General features: G+C 49.2%; 1 long non-coding RNA gene across 1 annotated transcript in view; it reads right to left on the bottom strand.

Annotated features, from left to right (window-relative positions):
• The window catches only part of LOC311592513, a 29,667-nt gene extending 20,337 nt beyond the window's left edge, over nucleotides 1-9,330 (bottom strand). The window contains exons 1-2 of the long non-coding RNA XR_014777431.1: nucleotides 9,172-9,330; nucleotides 5,832-5,913 (exon numbers count right to left, since the gene is read on the bottom strand). This is a non-coding gene — a long non-coding RNA (uncharacterized lncRNA). The remainder of the gene's footprint in view (nucleotides 1-5,831; nucleotides 5,914-9,171) is intronic.
• Nucleotides 9,331-16,849: the final 7,519 nt, after the last annotated feature.

Here is a 16,849-nt window from a genome sequence, read left to right as displayed (position 1 = left end):
CTCTATGTCTCTCTGTCTGTCTGTCTCTGTGTCTGTCTACCTCTCTGTCTATCTGCCTCTCTGTCTCTGTCTGTGTCTCTGTCTCTCTCCGTCTCACTGTCTCTCTCCCCTCTCTCTGTCTCTGTGTCTCTGTGTCTCTGTCTCTCTCTGTGTGTCTCTGTCTCTGTCTGTCTGTCTCTCTCTTTCTCTTTCTCTGTCTCTCTGGAGAACTAGGCTTTTGAAGTGAGCATTGGCCATGCCTCAATTCAAATAAGTGGCAGAGGATACATAAGAAAGCCTCTCCTCTTCATCTCCTCCTCCTCCTCTTCTTCCTTCTTTTCTTTCTCCTCCTCCTCCCCCTCCTGCCTCTCCTCCTCCTCCTCCACCTCCTCCTCCTTCCCATACATCCTCAAGATAGGCCAACAACAAGCCTTAGGCGAAGGTCAAGCAGCAGCTCAGACTCAGACAAGACAGTAGCTCCTGACTTCTGTTTCTTTGAACTTTGGCTCTGTAACAGTCAGGCACTACCCTGAGAATGTGCTTCTCTTCTGTCACAGATACTTTTCTCTCCACTGTGACCAAACATCCCACAAGAAACAGCTCGGGAGGGAGAGTTAGTTTTGGCTTACAGTCCATCATGGTGAGAAGGCAGGAGAGCGAAGCAACTGGTCACATCATGTCCCCAGTCAGAAGGCAGATAATCCCAGCACTCGGGAGGCAGAGGTAGGTGGATCGTTGTGAGTTCGAGGCCAGCCTGGTCTACAAAGTAAGTCTAGGACAGCCAAGGCCACACAGAGAAACCCTGTCTCCTGTCTCGGGGCGGGGGGGGGGAAAGAATGGTAAGTGGGACCAGGTTGTAAAACTCAAGGCCCACCCAGTGACCCACTTTCTCCAACAAGTCTCTCTTTCCTAAAGGGTTCAAAGCCTCCCAAAACAGTGCCAGCAGGGACCATGCTCGTGTAGGGGGCGTTTTCCACTCACACCTCCTCTCCCGAGCATCCTACACAGCTGCCTCTGAGCACGCTTCTCTGCCTTCCTGTCTTGTAACAGTCTTCATGGGCCTTCTGCCTTAAGTCTCGGTCAGTTAATCCCACCTCATGGTAGTCTGTCTCCCTGATAATTCTTGAGCCCTGGGATGGGACCTGGTTTTCTGCTAGAGTGAGTCGGAAGCTGTTTCCTGGATCCCCAGTGTTCATTTCTACCTACGGGTTTCTGTACCATTTCTGAAATATGTACAAAGAATTCCATGTCTAGAGAGGCTCCTCAGACCTAAGTTTGCCCTGGAGGTTATTCTAGAACCAGAAGTTTTCTTCTCCAACTTTGATTATTTAGGGATTAATATTGACCACTAAAGACAAGACTAGAAACATGACAGAGATAAGTCTGGTACTTTGAGATTGCCTGAGCATATTTTCTAATGACGTTCATGCCCAGAGCACACTAGGGACCTTGGGACTGCAGTTCTCCTCTCATTTCCAGACAATGGGCCCGTGGCCTTGACCTCATCTTAGGGTATCTTCCAGTAAATGATATGATGTGGGAACCTAACACTCGATCTCATTTGACATTTATTGCCCCATTTTTGAGGTCTGAATGTGAAAATGTCCCCCAAAGACTCCTATGTTTAAACACGTGGTCCCCAGATGGCGGTGGTGCTTTAGAAGGTTGAGGAGCTTCTAGAAGGTAGAGCCTCTCTGAAGGAAGTGGGTCACTTGGGGTCGACCTTGAGGTTTTTATAGACCAGGCCTACATCCTGTCCTACCCACTCTCTGTTCCCTTCTCTGCCAAGATGTGAGGAGGTAGGGAGTCCCAGCCACACACCCCTGCCACCACGGCTCTGTTTGCTAACATACTTTTCTGTCTGTGATGAACTGTATGCCCTCAGTCTGTGAGCCAATATAAAATCTCCCTCTTTTAATTTGCTTCATATCAGATATTTGGTCATGGCAACAAGAAGAGTCACCAGTGCAACCATAGGTCTGTTTGGGCTTCAGACTCTTAGGAAGGCACTTTAGAAGAGAATATTCATCCATCTAATTGTGGGTTCATCATCCTAGGGTACATCCTAGGGAACATCCATGTAAGAGATCCAAGTTATGGGTATTGGCTTACACCTGAGTTCAAATCCTGGGACTGCTATTCATGATCTATTGTACCCATTCTTGACTCAGGTGTTACCTTCTGATCTTCACTTTCTCCACTAGTAAACATGACGATAGTGTCCAGCGCATGGTGGTCTATACCATAGAGCACATGGTGGCTGCTCAACATCTATTGACTTTTGTTGTTTGGTCCTCATCCCAGTTGGGGTTATTAACTGTCACTCACCATGAAATGAGGAGGTCTCAGCCAATAAAACAGTGGGAAGGGGAAATCTTAGACTCCCCTTTATCCTCTGAGATGATCTGGTGTCTCCTTAAGCTACACCCACGTCAATGTCTGTTCTACCAGGAACACAGGGCCTTCAAGTGTTCACTGGGGATAGACAAACTTTCAAAGGAACTTTCTTTGGGATCTTAGCAGGTGTGGCCCACTTCCTTACCCCATATCTTGCCCTTCTGGGCTTCTTAATCTGCATGTGGCCATGCTTCACAGTGCCTGGCCGCATCCAGAAGGAAGCAGAACATTTGCCAGTGGCCTCCACCTTGCATGGCTTAGGGTGCAGTTGCTGTTCAGTTTTGGATCTAGTGTCTGGTCCTATGGAGGAGAGGCCTCCTTCTCCTTTTAGTTTCCCTTCCTCCCTTCGAATCCAGCAACCACCATGCCAGGAGTACCTGTGTGTCCACCATGCTCCATCACAAGTCATTCACCCTGTACCTGATCGTGTGTTGGCTCATCCTAAAGACTGGGCCTTTACCTAGGTGCCTCCTCCTGCATTCTCACAGGCGTGACCTCCTCCCTGGATAATAACAACACAGACCCTGCTCTGCATCTTAGCCAATGGCCAAGGCCCAATTCCTGACCTAGATTCTGGATCCTTCTCCTCCTCCAGGCTGAAGTCTCCTTCCTGTCCTCAGGCCATAGATCCATTTGCATACCCTTTGACCTAGGTACTTGGGTACATCTGCCCTGCCTACTGGTCAGAATGGCTTTGGTAGTTGGTTTTCTACCTCTGTATTTACCCTGTTTCCTTTGGGGCTGACTTGTTACATATCAGAACATTTTATCCAGCCCCAGCCCACCCTGTACAGATGCACAGGCTTTAAAGACTCTAGATCCTAGGCAGGCGTGGTGGTGCATGTCTTCAACCCAGCGCTCAGGAGGCAGAGACAGGAGAATCTCTGAGTTCAAAGCCAGCCTAATCTACAGAGTGAGTTCCAGGACAGCCAGGGCTACACAGAACCCCACCCCACCCCTGTCTTGAAAGACCAAACCAACCCAAACAGAGCATCTAGCTCCTGCTAGTGGCATGGTCTTGGGAAAGAAGCTTGACGTTTTTTATGTACCTGTTTTCTCTCATCTACAATTGGAAACTGGGCCTCTCTCCTGGGAACGAAATGAGACAGTTCATACAGATTAGCTCAGTGCCCAGCACAGCCACAACAACAGGCAATCAGATGAAAAGAGATTTGATCTTTGCTGGGAGAGCGGGGGAGGCTGGGGGAGCAACCTTAGCTTTGTGTTTACAGTTCTCATGGCTCCCTAGAAAGCTGTGGTGATGCCCTCCTTCACCTAGCCTTTGCTGTTTCCCAGCTAGCACACAGAACACAAAAGGGCATAGAAAGGGCTCTAAGGTGGGATGACAGAGCTATACTTTCAGGTATTGGGCAGAGTGGTCCAAGGGCCCAGCCATCTCCTGGACCAAAGATACAGGAGCTACTAGATAGAAATACCAGCCATGGAGAGTAGGTGAGAGGGAGGGGATGAGAGTGGAGGTGAGGACACAGGAAATGAGGGTGGAAACACCCAGGACAACAAGGACAAAGTTTAGGAAAGCCTGGTGCCCTCCTATTCTGCTCTGTCAAGCTCATGGGCAGGGCTGAGCTGGGATTGAGCTGCTTGCTCAGCCATTAGCCTAGTTAGCTTCAGCCTTCCAAGGCCTTGCCAAGCTCTAATTACACTTCCCATTAGAAACGCACTTCTGTCCACCTCACAGATGAAGGGCTGATAAAGCACAGGGCACCTAGAAAGTGGATCTGCCTCTGATCCTGGTGGCTGTTGACACAGCACACACTCCCTCTGGATCCACAGCAGAAAGGAAGAACCTTGGAAGTTCTTAAGCCTGGAGCCAAAAGACACAAAACAAGTTCCTTGGATCTTGTTCCTCTGGCCTCAAGAATGTCAGCTCCTGCAGAATTTATCTGGAAAAAAATTTATACTGTGGCTACATGAGAGGCAGTTGAGGATTGCTACAGCTGAGAATCCTGCCAGAAAGACTGTTGGGAGATTGCAGTTCAAGGGCAGTGTGACCCCTGACTCCCCAGTGTGAACAAGTTGAAGACGTCAATCATCATCAGCATCATCCCCATCATAACCCTCCATCCTCATCAGGAGATGATGTGGGGTCATCCCAATGGGGCTCTGAGTTTCCGGCCCCTGGTGGGCTTTCTTTGTGCTGTCCCACTTCAGTGACAATGCAATGTATTTGAATGTATAGTGGGCAATTAATTAAAAAATCAAACACATAAGGAAGCCAACAGCAACACTACCCCAGCTGTATCACCAAACTAGGCGGCAGGCTAGGTTTTGAACACAGCATGGGCATTTTATTTATTTATTTATTTATTTATTTATTTATTTATTTATTTTCTTTCTTTTTTTTTTTTTTTCCTTTCTTTCCTTTTTCCTTTTTCTTTAGACAGAGTCTCACTATGTAGCTCTGGCTAGCCTAGAACTCACTATGTAGACCAGGCTGACCTTGAACTCAGAGAGATGCGCCTGTCTCTGTTGGGATTAAAGGAATGCATAGTTTTCTACTCTTATAGAACATAATGGTTTAACTGTGGGAAGCATGAAAATTTTATATTTTCCTCCCTTCAGTCTCTTCTCAGTGTATATGCCACTGGACTGAACTCTATTTAGATGTTTAATTTTACAAATTTCTGTTTGAGTTGGTGATTTTCTTTTTTAAAAAATCAGCCATACATAATAGCACGTGCCTTTAATCCCAGGACTCAGGAGGCAGAAGCAGGCAGATCTCCGTAAGTTCAAAGCCTGCCTAGTCTACATAGTGAGTTCCAGGACAGCTATGTAGATAAGAGCTTGTCTTGAAAAAAACAAATGCGTGCACACACACACACACACACACATACACACACACACACACAACTACAGTTAAGAGCACACACATGTACCACCCCAGTGCTGGGGTCACGGGCAGGGGAAATCCATGTCTGGCTTTGACATGGGACCTGGGGATCTGAACTCAGGTCCTCCTGCTTGCGCAGAAGACACTGAGCCATTTCCCCAGCCCCAGCACTTGTCTAATTTTGAAACAGTTAACAATTACTAATTGCTCTTGTGATTCTAATCTGAGCTGAGCTGGAACAGCGCAAGGGAATGGGACAGGGAGGCAAGGCAAAGCAGACTTGGGTGGGGGACAAGTTCGCCTGGATTCCTGAAGAGCCAACGTGGTTTGTGTCTACTAATGACATGTCAGAGTTAAGGTGTAGGCTTTTCCTTCTCAAGTGCTTCTCCCCTAGACCCAAAGGCCTCTCTCTCTCTCTCTCTCTCTCTCTCTCTCTCTCTCTCACACACACACACACACACACACACACACACACACACACACCACACACACACATATACACATATACATACACACACACACACCACTCAAAACACACACACACACACACACACACACACACACACACACACACACATGCTCCAGCAGTCTGCTTAGGCTGTACCTGTTCTGCATCTCGAGACTCCCAAATAGCAACTGTGATACAGGTGGGTCCACCTGGCTGAAGCTCCTCTTCTGAGCAGTACCTAAAAGGATATGTCACGGAGGACCACAAATTAAAGGCAACACATTATCTGTCACTAAGAATCAAACCCACACTGTGGGATAAACTATGAGTAGTGTTTACAAACATACAAACATATACCTACAGTCCCCCATGCATCAGTGAAAAGCCCCACTGTCTGCTTCGGCCAACAGGTCCGTTGAGAGGGCTGTGTTCAGGGGCTGTTCAAACAGGAAACCATTTGGGCTTTCTTATCCATTCCTTCAGCTGCACCACCTCCCACTCAGGGCTCTGGCTGCTTTTGTGGACCTAAAGGATTTGCTCTGATCTAAAACTTGGCGTGTTTGATCTCACACACATTTCAAAGATGTCTCTCCTACTGCTGCAGCTTCTCAAAGCCCAGAGCAGAGCTGCTGGTACCAGGGTATTAACCAGGAGACCCACAGTGGGGGTGCACAATGCTGGGGCTCCTCTTCCTGCTCCCCTCTTCCTTCCTTCCTGCTGTTCATACCCCCAGAGCTAGGCAGGAAAGCATATATACCTCCATCTTTACCTGTTACTGCAGAGGCTCCCCTCTCTCCTGTCACCTCTCCAGGAGACACAGGTGTCCAAAGCATACTCTACCACAGGCCCATGTGCTCTTGGATATGGGGTACACTTCCTAGTCACTGCTAGCCCCTCAAAAATTTCCTCCAACTTTACCCTGACAGCTTCCCTTGTCAGGTCTACACTGGCAGGTCCCAACTCAATTTGTTGTCTTCTCAAGGGATGGATTTTTTTTTCATTTGTTTTCTGAAACAGTGTCCTATGTAGCCCAGGCCATCCTCAACCTCTCTATGTAACCAAAAATGTGACCTCAAATGTCTGATTCTCTTGCCTCCACCTGTGAGAGTGTGTGTGTGTGCCTGTGTGTGTGTGTGTGCATGTAAGTATGCGTGTGTGTGTGTGTGTGTGTGTGTGTGTGTGTGTGTGTGTGTGTAAGAGAGAGAGACAGAGAGACAGAAAGAGACAGAGGCAGAGAGAGAGAGAACACTCCAGGATTATGCAGTGCTAAGCGTGGAACCAAGGAGTTGAGCGCTCTGCCAACTGGGCTAACCCCATCCTAAAAGGAAAACATGCACACTTCCTTTTACAATAAAAGCTCACCTGTTTTCCACTCATCTTCAGGACCCTGGCTTAGTGAGAGGGAACAAGTGTGACTTTTGCGTAACAATTCCAGGTGGCTTCACAGTTTCTGAAGCTCCTGGTGACTGAGATTTCTGTCCTTGTGTTTTTCCAGTGTCAGTGTCTGTCAACCCCTCCCTGGGTGTGGAGGTAACAGGAAATGGAAACACCAAGGCACTTCCTGTGAGGCTGACAGTCCTTTCTCTCAGAGCCTCTCCAATATGGCCCCCTTCATGTTTCTTGCCTGTAACTCAGATAGGTTCACACTTGCTAGAGCTGTTTTTGCTAATCCTTGGGAATTCCAGCAGGGTGCAGATGTGCATGGTGCCTTGTCATAACATCAATAACACGTTATCCAAAATCTATGCATACAACATAATTTAATCTATATTATATGACATATAATATATAGCTAAGTATATATGAGGAATTTGACACCTGTGACTTCAACTTTAAGGATTACTTGGTCAAATTAAAAAATAATTCTGTTTAACAACATTTTATGCTGCCAGCCCTGATGCCCTGGGACCCTGAAACAGGAAAATCTAGGAGATGGTACGTGCTGACTCTCCCAGACGCTCATGCTAGGTTGGCATGTTGCTTGAACATTGACTGGGGACACCGGTAGCCCACCAGGACCAGAGTCCACATGACTGGCTGAATTGTGTCACACTGAGGGGGTACTATGAGCCTACATCAAGCTGCTTAAGCTTCTTGGCCCCAGAGCTTCGTGGGAGTTATTTGATTCTGTTGCTGTATGGAGCCTATTGCTAGGTGGCCATTGTAGAGATGCTGAGGGCGTGGCTCTCCATATTCAATCCCAGTCCATCTTCTTAGCTGATGAAGAGGGGCAAAGGAGAAATGCAGAGGAGAGGAAGTGAGGGAAGGAGCAGAGGGAAAGAAGAGAAAAAGTTAAAAGTCCTGGCCTGAATTCTCTCACCCTGGAAGGCTATCAAAGGGCTCAGGAGCCTGTCTCTGGGCCGCCTGGTGTCAGCCAGCTGCAACACCCACAGGACACACTTCTGTGCTCACTTTCTTGTGGGTTGTATGCCTTGGCACTCGCTCTCCCCTTCCCCCTTCTCTCCTCCTCCCGCCCTCCTTCCCATTCTCTGCTGGTTCTGTTGTCTCTTCTTGTTTGTTGTTTTTCCTTCTTTTCCCCACCTGCGGCCTCAGCGATACCAGGGACCCTGAAGGCCCCGTCTGAGCTCTGACTAAAAGCTCCAGGTGATTGGACCAGTGGTTCTGTTTCTTCTGGCTGCAGGCCACTTGCGCGCCAAAGTCACCCTGCCAAAGGCTGTGTCTCACCTGTGGCTGCTCTACCCTTTCCATCTCTGTGCTTGCCAGCCTACTTCCAGGGCAGCACCTGGCCCTTGTGCCTGAGGCTTCCTCCAGCTGTAATAGCACACCTGGAGCAGGCCAGGTGCAGAGAACCAGCCCCCAGCCCCCCTTCTCTCCAGCAGCGGCTTGCCACCAACTGATAGGAGCTGGTGGCCCAAATGCCCAGTGCCCTTAGGTAAGAGAACTCTACACTGATCCCAGGGCTGCACAGGGCAGGGGTACCCCCATAGCCCTTATGCATTGCCCTTCATCCTCTGGCATGTCGGGTGCTAGCTGGCTCAGGACATGCTTCCAGGGAAATGTGAACTCAAGTTTTCCAAGCCAGGTCAAAAACTATCATGGGCTGATAGATGCATGGGTAGGCTCTGGCTCAGACCAGCTTCCAGCACAGACACGTCCCCCTGCCTCAGCTCGCAAGGAGAGGCTGTGTGTGGACAGAAAATCTTTTTTTAAATTTTATTTTATTAATTTATTCATATTACATCTCAATTGTTTCCTCTCCCTTGTATCCTCCCATTCCTCCCTCCCTCCCATTTTCCCCTTACTCCCCTCCCCTATGACTGTGGCTGAGGGGGACCTCCTCCCCCTGTATATGCTCATAGAGTATCATAGGGAATCTTTTGCCCTAAAAACAGGCAACTAAAGAAAGGAGAATTTACCTCCTTGTTTGTCCTTCCTTCCCTGCTTCTCCTACTTTGACTTCTTGCCTTCTCCCTTCCTCCAGAGGCTGGGACCCAGCCCCTTTCCGTCTGCTCACATACCCCAGGCTTGGGCTCACCTGTCTGAGGGTGTCTGCGTCCCTTTTCTAGTCCTGGGAGCTGGCCTAACATTGTCTGTGGGCCACTCCACCACGCCATCTATTGCCCGAGGCCTTTGGAAGGAAGTCAGCGAAACCACTCACAGACTGAAGACTGCTCCCAGGAAACAGAGCCCAAGCTATACCTACATTGTCTTCTCTCCTGTCAGACGACCCGGCAACCCTTTATCTCTGTCAGCTGTGTCAACCAAAGCAGTGATGAATTCATTAATATTGGCAAAAGGGACTTAAAGGGCCTCAAATGAGGCCAAGAAAATGCATACAGCAGCGATATAGGTACGGGTAGAAGCATTGTCCCACTCCCTGCTCCAAGCCTGTCTAAACTCTGTGTGTGTGTGTGTGTGTGTGTGTGTGTGTGTGTGTGTGTGTGTGGTGTGTGTGTGTGTGTGTGTGTGTGTGTGTGTGTGTGTGTGTTTATGCAAAACTCTACCCACTGACTTGGGTGGGGGTGGCCTGAAGGGGAAAGGCTTGTTCTTGCAGCAAAGTCACACCCATTAAAAGCCAATGATACCTGGGAAGAATAATAACCCCAAGGTTCAGAGACTGGAGGGTGCTGTGGTACACAGGCTGCTCTCCAGCCACGACACCGGGGTTGGCATCCTGGGCCCCAGAGCACCTGTGGTTGCTTGTGCAAGATCAGTTCAATCAAGGCTCTCTCAGGTGGCTTATTAGCACTCCCCCCATTTCTGAGGGTACATAAGGAATTAACTTGCTGGGAGGGACGGAGGGGGCGACTTTTCTTTGGTGGTGTAGCTGCCTATAAACTGACCTGTAAATTATCTATCCATCATCCAGGTGCCTATAAATATCTCTAATTAAATTCATTGGTTCAACAAGCTAAACGTGGGTGGAACCGTGGGTCTGTTGCTGCCTTCTCTGTTTGGAGTGGATAGAAACTCCAGAGGAAGTCATCAAATGCTTGGCATATGAACAGGAGCATGGCAGAAGCCAGGATGGGTGAGTGCAGATCAGTTGCACGGCCCTTGGATTGGATGTAAGATTTATGACTGTGTCAAGTCATCTGAGGGTGGGTCGTCAGGGTACCAGTTCTGATGTGCTGCTCTTCCCTGTGAGATATGAAACGGTGTGCCTCCTTAATACAGTCCAATTGCTCCCCCCTCACCTCATAAGAAACACAGCTGAGACTGTTCCATCTGAAGGTAGAGTGAACATGGAGGGAACTCCAGTTGGCTGTTCTAATTTGCCTTTTTATTGCTGTGGTAAACCACTCTGACCAAAAGCTACTTGGGGAGGAAAGAGTTTATTTTAATTTACACTTCCACAACCTAACCCCCAAGTCAACATGGTCAGATTCATCACAGCAACGCCCCGCTCTTGGTACCGATTTCTGCTCTAGTTTGTTTTCTGTATGTATGATAAAGCTGACCAAAAGCAACTTGGGGAGGAAAGGGTTTATTTAGCTTACACTTATGTTCCAGGTTACATCACTGAACAAAATCAGAGCAGGACCTCAAGAAAAAATAAACCATAAAGGAATGTTGCTTATTGGCTTTACTGTCTGAATTGCACATAGCTGGCTTTCTTATATAGCCCAAGACCATCTGCCTAGGGGTAGCACCACCCAAAGTGGACTGTGCCCGCTCTCATCTCTCACAGATGTGGCCCCAGGCTAGTATGACCCAAGAATTCTTCAGTAAACCGTCCTCTTCCAAGCACATCAAGTTGACAATAAAAATTAATCAGCATACCAGTTGCGGTGGTGCATGCTGGTAGACTATGCTAAAGGAGGCAGAGGCAGGAGAATTATGAGTTCAAGGCAAGCCTGGGCTACATATCTTGGGGGGCTAGAGAGATATCTCAGTGGTTAAGAGCACTGGCTACTCTTTCAAAGGACCTGGGTTCAATTCCCATCATCCACACGACAGCTCACAATTGTCTGTAACATCAGTTACAGAAGATCCAACACACTCTTACACAGACATACATGCAGGCAAACACCAATGCACATAAAATAAAATAAAAATAAAAGTTTTAAAAAGAAAAAGAAATCAACAAGCACGATGACCATCTTTTTTGATGTGGTGTCGAGTGGCACACCCGCACGGTGAATGATATCTTGCCATGTGAGCACAGGGGTGACCCCAACATAGCTGACAGACTAGGAAATTACCTTGCGATTGCTGAAAACAGCACATGTGGTGGGAGACTGTGAGCAAGCAGAGCTGCCTCATGTGGCCTTTGCTGTGAGAAGTGTGTGGCTGAGGCTCGGCTAGCTCCTCTGGACGATAAAGGGATATGTGATTGATTCCTCCACATTAGCTTCTGGTTTGGCAGAAAATCAGGGAGAGGAGGAGGGAAGCAAGTGAGGAGGAAATAATGAGGTAGAGGTGATAAAAGCTGCCCGTCACAGCTAACCTTCAGTGCAGACGATGGGGATGCTGTGATCCAGCCACAGGTGGGAGCTATGATGAGGGTTCAGTAAAGTTAGGGACAGAGCAGTGTTAAGGAATGCTCCGACTGAAAAGATTGAATTGGGAAAGCCTTTTCAACAAGAGATGGAAGAGCCTCTCACAGCGTAACGGAGGGGATGGTGGGACCCAGGGCCTAAGAAACGGAGTAATGTAAGTCTACCCATTCCTCCTTGAGACAAAGGCTGTGTAATCTGAGGCGAGATGAAGAAAGTCAGTCCCAGAACACTGACTTGGGACAGCCAGGAGGGACACTTGTTTACCACTGGTTGAGGCCTCAGAAATACCAGGGGCTGGAAGACAGGATAGAAAGCTGGGCATCACTGAAGAGCGCGGGGCATGGGAGAGGCAGTTTAATGCCCCTGCTCACTGGGCATGATAGACCATCTTCAAGGGAGAGTGAAGAAAGAAAGAAACTGTCAGGGACCTTAGGACTGCTGTGGACCTCTTGTGGCTTTGCTGAGCCCCATGGTGGGTCATGATATATTTGAAATAAGGGAAACTCTGACACATCTGAGTGACAGGCTAGCAGGCAAACTGGGTGCTAAAAAATCAAAGTGGATGTGAACATGAAAGGCCACGTAAGAGAGCCTCTCCAGGTTACCTAAAAGTAAAGGAGGCAAGATTTGTGTCAGGCCAGAGTTCCTAGGGAAGAAACCGACACAAGCCAGATGCTGAGCCTGAGCATTTCTGGAAGGCTTTATAGCCTAAACAACTGCTCGTTTAAGATTCTGTGAAAGATGTGCAGTTTAGCCTCGCTGAACTTGCTCCTATGGAAGAAGGAGATCTCATGGGAACCATCTTAACCACTTCTGTGATTGGGTAGCCAAGGTCACCTACAAGTGAAGACTCATAGGGTACAAGAGATCCCAAGCTCAATCAAGAGTCTATCGACGTCTTGCTAATAAAACACACATGGGCTTCAGAGGATGCTAGGCAGATATGTCTTGGCTCCTGGAGGCTTCCAGAAGCATTGGGGGCAGGAGACATCAGTGTAGCTACAGAAGTAGAGTAGTACAAGTGATTAGGCTTATCCCAGACAGGTGGGACTATCCCGTAGACAACGCTGTATACATTCCAGGCCTGAAGGTACACATTGACCACCCACCCAGCGCCCCTCCAGCAGATAGGTGTGTCCAGTGAAAAGGCAAAGGCCACAGCACTGGTCAAGAGCTTGTCTGAGCCAGTGTCTGGAGTCATAGAAGGTGGCAGAGTCCTGCTTCCCCTGGGCAGGTGGGCAGAACAATCCATTCCCTCCAGGCCTGTCTGGGATGGGGAGACACAACAGCCTCACAATAGTGGCCCAGAATGAAAAAGCTGAACTGTAGCTGGACTTTTGGCTACTCTATTGGGTTCTTTTTCCTACCTCCCTACACCACCCCATCCCCTCCAACTCCCAACACTAGGAAGGAGAAAAAGAAGGTTAGAGGGGAAAGGGGGGCATTGGTACAGCTAATTAGGGGCCATTGAGTTCCCTAGGGCAAGTTTGAGCTTTGTTGTCAGGATATTTCCACGGAGCAACCAGCAACCAGCAACAACAACAAATAGCAACCCAGCAGCAGCAGGGCCAGCAGGAGCAGCAGGAGCAGCAGCAGCAGCAGGGGCAGCAGGAGCAGCAAGGGCAGCAGTAGGAGCAGCAGGAGCAGCAGCAGCAGCAGGGGCAGCAGGAGCAGCAAGGGCAGCAGTAGGAGCAGCAGGAGCAGCAGCAAGAGCAGCAGGAGCAGCAGCAAGAGCAGCAGGAGCAGCAGGAGCAGCAGGGGCAGCAGGGGCAGCAGGAGCAGCAGGGGCAGCAGGGGCAGCAGGGGCAGCAGGAGCAGCAGCAGCAGCAGCAGGGGCAGCAGGGGCAGCAGGGGCAAGAGGGGCAGCAGCAGGAGCAGCAGCAAGAGCAGCAGGAGCAGCAGGAGCAGCAGGGGCAGCAGGAGCAGCAGGGGCAGCAGGGGCAGCAGGGGCAGCAGGAGCAGCAGCAGCAGCAGCAGGGGCAGCAGGGGCAGCAGGGGCAAGAGGGGCAGCAGCAGGAGCAGCAGCAAGAGCAGCAGGAGCAGCAGGAGCAGCAGGGGCAGCAGGAGCAGCAGGGGCAGCAGGAGCAGCAGGGGCAGCAGGGGCAGGAGGGGCAGCAGCAGGAGCAGCAGCAGGAGCAGCAGCAGGAGCAACAGGAGCAGCAGGAGCAGCAGGAGCAGCAGGGGCAGCAGGGGCAGCAGCAGGAGCAGCAGGGGCAACAGCAGCAGCATCAGGGACAGCAGGGACAGCAGCAGGGGGAGTAGCAGCTGCCCCCCTCTCTCTTGGGGCTCTGGTATCCATATACCCTCTGAAGCGTCCCCAGAATTCCAAAGGTAAACTAGCCTCAGCTGGCAAAAAAAATCGCACCCCTGCTAGAGCCTGAGGCAAATCATAGCTGCTGTGGTCAATCTGAAGCAGCCCAAGCAAAATTAAACAAAATGAAAACAAACAAACAAAAAACTATTAAAACAAGACGTATAAGAAAAATTAATTGGGATTAAAACAAAAACATATCCCCATAACATTTTTGTGTTTTTAGAGAAACCAAAAGTTCTCACTACTCTGGGCAGCTTTTATGGAGAATGTGGGTTAAAAAGAGCTAAGTGAGAAAACGCCTTCCACCCGCGCTGCGCTGTACCCATGCGCCCAACCCTGTTCTTTGGAGGAAGTGACTGATCACTCTGATGAACCTCAGTGGTTTTTTTGTTTGTTTGTTGCCCCTTATGTGCTGAGTCCTGAGACCAATTAGCTCAAGCAGATGGCAGTGGTCTTTACAGATTCTGGTCACCCTCTGAAAAGGGCACATTGTATAATGCTAACCTCTGAGGGTGTTTGTTTGTTTGTTTGTTTGTTTTTCCTGATTCAGAACATCATTTGAGAGACATACATAGACGCCTAATGGAGTGAGAGTTGGAAGTCAGCCTCAGGGTCCAGGGACCAGGCACAGCTGTGAGCATTCTAGGAGTGTTATGGTTGGAGAAGGTGGAGAAAGAACTCAGGGTGATGGAGAGAAATACTTTAATTGTCTCTACCTGTAAATGTAAAAACATTGATTAAATAATTCAAATTCAGAAGGCATCTTGCATGAATGCAGGATGGGGAAGCATGCTCATAGGTTTTTAAAAATGAAATCCCCAGTGCCAAGGATGGGGCTCCTCTATACAAATTGTTGGCTGGGGAGGGTCCTACCCTGCCCTCCCAATACAGGCTCTCACCACTGCAAGTCTCTGTTGCTGATGATGACACTGTACATTTTGGTTTGAGGACAGGAAGAAATCAGGCTGAGCCTGAGCTAGAAGCTCTCTCCCTACGGGCTAGCACTGAGAGTGCCAGAGGAACTATGCAGGCTCCTGGGAGAGAAAGTTCTCTACTTGGCAATGGAGCTTTTCATTGCAGGAAGTTGTGTCCACTGGGGCAACCATGGTATGATTGCCGTGGGTGAAAACAACTACTTTCCGGTTGGCTTTAAAATAGCAAGCCATATAAGGGCTTTAAGCAAGAGGAAACGCACGTTTGGAACCATAAACCAGGGTAACAATCTGTGGCTGGGGAGGGCACAGGCCTAGTGGGAAAGCCATTTTGCTGAGCACGGAGAACTTATGTTTACACCCGTTAATTACAGTTATTGGTAAGGGACACTTCTTTTTGCAGAGACTAGCAGTTACTGCAGACACTGGTCAAAATGCTGAAAATAAAGTGCCCATTGCCATGGCATGGCAAAAACAGTCGTGCGTTTATTTCACCCCCCTCTAAGGATCAGGCAACATTGGTGAAAGTAGGGAAGGAAGAAAGAACGGGGTGGAGCGCTGAGGAACTCTGTTCTCTGAGCATGGCATAACCATGGCTGACTTGACGTCAGAGCAGCTGTGGTCAGACCCTCTTACCATCCCCCACGGACTGAGGGGATGGCTCAAGAGCTGGAGGCCCTTCCCTTTCCTGAGACCGTGTAGTCTGCTAACAACTATTGTGGAGGATGGGGACCCTTCTCTTCGGCCATGCATCTTCCCTTAAGTTGTCCATTCTCCTGTAACTCCCTGCTCATGCTCCTGTCAGACTCATTGCTTCATCAAGCTAGGCTTGAGTAAAATTGTGCCACTGACCACTTCATTCTCAGTGAAGATAAATAGACACCCCAAGAACAGACAGGGGTGTAACTCAGTGGTGGGGCACATGTTTAGAACATGTAGGCCTATTCTCCAGCACCCCAAACAAAAAGCAGAGAGGCTCATGGCGGAGGTATTCCGTGACAACACCTTCCAGTGCAAGTCCCCACTGACGAGGTTTTGACGAGCCCACCTGGAGAGTATGTGCGCAGATGGGGCACGCCTTCCCCTCCTGTCCCAGGAATGAGCCAGGAAGGGAGGAACGCCACAAAGGTGGTCTCTCCCCAGCAGCGGCACTCCTGTCGCAGAAGGCTCCAGTCCCCAATGCCCTGGGCAGGTCAGAGCACTGTGCTCCAAGCTCAGTAGCTGGAAGGAAACTTTCCCTGCGTGTTTTGCCGACACACTCAGATTTTGGCTGCCAAGCACAATGATTTATTTGTATGTCTTCATCGAGGGCAATTATGTTTTAGCACCTTTGCTGAGCATGCTGGGTGATCTCATCTTAGGAAAGAGCTTGTCTCCTTTGGAGCGAAAGTGAGAGGCGCAGCCTCCCTTTTGCCTCAGCCAGAAATTCTATCCTCTCTCTTTGGCCTCTTCCAAAAGAGGTGAGAAACCAGGTGGCCTTTGTCTCAAGAGAGTCACACACAGGTTTACCTATAAAAACCCACCTGGAGTTGGATGCCAAAAACCAATTCCCTTTTGGAAAGAGACAGCCTCTCCTTCAGAGAGAAAAACAAAACAAACAAATAAACAAAAACGTTTTCATTCTGCTTTTCAAAAGTTGAAAACAGGTCACATAAAACTTTACTCAATAAGTAAACCTCACATGACCAATGCCTTCCATCCCCTGATGGATTGTGGGGTGAGGGACAAGGGGAAAAGGAAGGAAGAGGCAGCATAGCGAGGGACCTGCAAAAATGACCCAGTGAACTAAGTGGCCATTTCCAGTGGCCAGGAGAAGGATACTGGGGCTGACCATCAGCCAGGCAGAAGACTCTAGGCAGAGGGAAAGGAAGCAAGAGGGATGCAGAGAGCCTTCCAGAAGCCCCTTGCTTCTTTTGCTGACTGAACAACATCTCCCCAAGCCCCACCCCACCCCTCAACCAGAAT

This window comes from Acomys minous (genome assembly GCF_964271855.1).
Source record: "Acomys minous genome assembly, chromosome: 2".
In the NCBI taxonomy this organism is placed as follows: domain Eukaryota; kingdom Metazoa; phylum Chordata; class Mammalia; order Rodentia; family Muridae; genus Acomys; species Acomys minous.
Note: the sequence above shows the minus strand (reverse complement) of the source record. Positions and strands in the feature narration are given on the sequence as shown.